This window comes from Tenrec ecaudatus, chromosome 3 (genome assembly GCF_050624435.1).
Source record: "Tenrec ecaudatus isolate mTenEca1 chromosome 3, mTenEca1.hap1, whole genome shotgun sequence".
NCBI lineage: Eukaryota > Metazoa > Chordata > Mammalia > Afrosoricida > Tenrecidae > Tenrec > Tenrec ecaudatus.
The window spans coordinates 123,881,128-123,883,939 of NC_134532.1; the positions used below are offsets into that span (position 1 = coordinate 123,881,128).

General features: G+C 47.7%; 1 pseudogene; it reads right to left on the bottom strand.

The window, feature by feature from the left end:
• Nucleotides 1–229: 229 nt before the first annotated feature.
• Nucleotides 230–1,057, bottom strand: LOC142443543 (eukaryotic translation initiation factor 4E-binding protein 1 pseudogene; annotated as a pseudogene).
• Between the last annotated feature and the right edge of the window lie 1,755 nt (nucleotides 1,058–2,812).

Below are 2,812 nucleotides of genomic sequence, written 5' to 3' on the forward strand. Positions count from 1 at the left end.
GCAAATTCCCATTGTGCCAGAAAAAACCATTAGGCAGTGAAGGAAAACCGGAATTTGAGGTGAAAAACTGTCCATGAGCTTGGAACTATCACCTAAAGGTGCAGGAGGATTGTTTTTAGTTTAGAAGAATTGAGTGAAGCATTAGTAGTTACAAGGTTTTTGACATTTTAAGTTTACAGAGGGTAGCAGAATGCAAAGAAAGTAGCAGGGCATTGGGTGTTATATAGTCTTTTTTTTTTCTTCCAGACAGGGCCCAACTCTTGGCCCCAGGATGAAGATGGCTTTTATTTCCTCTCTGGGGTTGGGAGAGGTAGGGATGCTTTCCCAGGGCACACCAACCTAAAGAAGGAGCATGCCCAGAGGACGGGCTGGAAGAGCAGGACCAGCATCAGACGGGCTCCTCCGTGTCCACTTCCAGCCCTGCGGCTGCAGGAGTGTGCCTGAGGGTCACTCCCCTTGGTGTGACAACTCCTGCATCCACAGAGGCACATGGAGGCATCTGCTGGTGTTGAGGGGGGAGGAAAGGGCCAGTTAGCCGACCCCACACACCCAGTGCAGCCAGAGTGGTAATGTTCACTAGACCTGGCTGGTGTGATTCTTCTCCCAACAGGGGCTCCTCGAGAAGGGCCGGAGGCAGTGCTCACTCCAATGGCTGGTCCTTTAAATGTCCATCTCAAACTGGGACTCTTCACCACCGGCCGGCTGGATGCTTTCTGGACTGTTGCGTGGGAGGCTTCGCCCGGCTTCCATGGGGGGCACCTCACTGGCAGGGCTGGTGACGCCAGGAATAGTGGGTAGGTCCCAGGGAGGTGTTTTGGCCACAGGTGAGTTCCGACACTCCATCAGGAATTTCCGGTCATAGATGATCCTGGTACCTCCCGGGGTGGTGCTGAAGAGTGTGCCACCGGGGGTGGTGCTGTAGTCCCCGGGCGGCAGCTGCACACCGTCGCCGAGAACCACCCGGCGAGTGGCGGGGATGGCCCGGCTTGGGGTCTGGCTGCAGCTGCTGCCTCCGGACATGGTCTCCCGCTCTCTGCTCCGGCCGCGAGAGCATGGCCCTCTGGGCCCACCCTCGGGTGTTATATAGTCTTATATACTGTTTGTACAATACTAAAAACACATAGACGAATAAAAGGTTATGCTATAGCTTTTGTTTTTCAGTTTAAATAAATTTGGAGAAAATCCACTTTTAGTGTAGTTTCAAATGACAACTGTAAAACAGACAAGATACCACACAGAATATGAAAGATGTGGGATGATCGAGATCATAAAGGCGAGAAGATGTTGAGACCATAAAACTCAAAGAGGCACTATTCCCTCAGTGATAATTGGTAGCTTGAATTGCAAAGCATTTTGAAAGGGATAGTTTTATATATCGAATATGAAAGTGAACTTCCAGCAAATTGGGCTGCTGTAGTGATTAAAAGCAGGCTACAAATTCTGGAGCCACATATTGAAATTGGTTTACTAGTAGATACCAGTACGAATCAAGAACAGCACAGACTCTGGAGACAATGCAGGTACAACCTTCCATTGTAGAAGAGGAGGCTTCGTATCTGGAACAAATAGAGACCACTGTCTCAGAGTTTCACTAATTGCTTGGGGAGGAAGGGCTTGCAAATGAATATTGGAGCCTAACTTCCTAGTTAGGAGTTTCCTTAGCAATCAAAGCAACTTCCTAAGACTTGGTCCAAGGGACTCAGGCAACATGGCCGAGTCAAACATTTTCTTTTTATATTTCTTACCTCTGAATCCTTGATGTTGATGCTATTTTTAGGAGGAACCTTGTAGCTTTTAAATTAAAACAAAAGCTTCTTTATTCAACTTAAATCATGTGTTTCCTCATGAATCAATCTCTGTTGTCCCAAGAATGGGAAAATACTAATTAGCTTGGGCCGGAGGCACATGGCCCAACCTTGGAACTTCAGTGCTCATGACACTTGAGGTACTTATGCCAATATAAAAGGTGACCGCTTTGGGAGAGTCAGATCCAGCACACATCACAGCGTTTGCTATTGTAGACTGTAACCGTGACTGTAGAATGGCACGGTGAAGGATTATTGCATTTTCTGTGTGTGCAGTCATTCCCAGCTAGAATTGTCTCTCACATATTCAGGCTAAAGAATTCCTTTTTGTGCTGGACAAACATTTCTCTTTTGGGGAAATTACTCAATTGTTTAAACAGAAAAGAAGCGCCCTTTTCACAGGCTGCGTTGGGAGGACAGGTGCTGCATGCCGCAGCACCCCTCTCCTTGGTGTATTGCACCAGCCCGTTTCACAGAGCGACATGACAGAACTGCCCCCTGCAGCTTTACATAATGTCGTAGCAGCTAAACCACTGTGAATCATGGCCCAGCCAGGTAATTACAGTGTTTTTTGGGGGGTGGGGGATGGTGGGAATGGACATAATTCAATCTATGACAGACAATGAAGCAGGAAAGGGAGTATATTAAGAGTTTATTGGTCAGTTTATGGAATTCTTGGGAGGTCAAAATTAAGAGACTAGGAACAATTCTGAATACCACCTGGCAGAGTTTGCTCCAAGAGAAGACTGCCGCTTCTGTGGGCAGACCCATCTCGCCCACTGCCACTGAGCCAAATCCAATTTGTAGAAATCCTACTGGGTGGAGTAGAACAGCTCCCGAGGATTTCTGAGATTGTACATCTTTACAGGAGCAAATGGCCTCCTCTTTTTTCTTTTTTTTTGTGGGTGGTGGTGGTGGTGGTGGTAATGGCCTCCTCTTTAACCTGCAGAATGGTTGGCTGGTTTGAACTGCTGGCCTGTTGTTCTCAGTGAAGGCACAGCCCACTG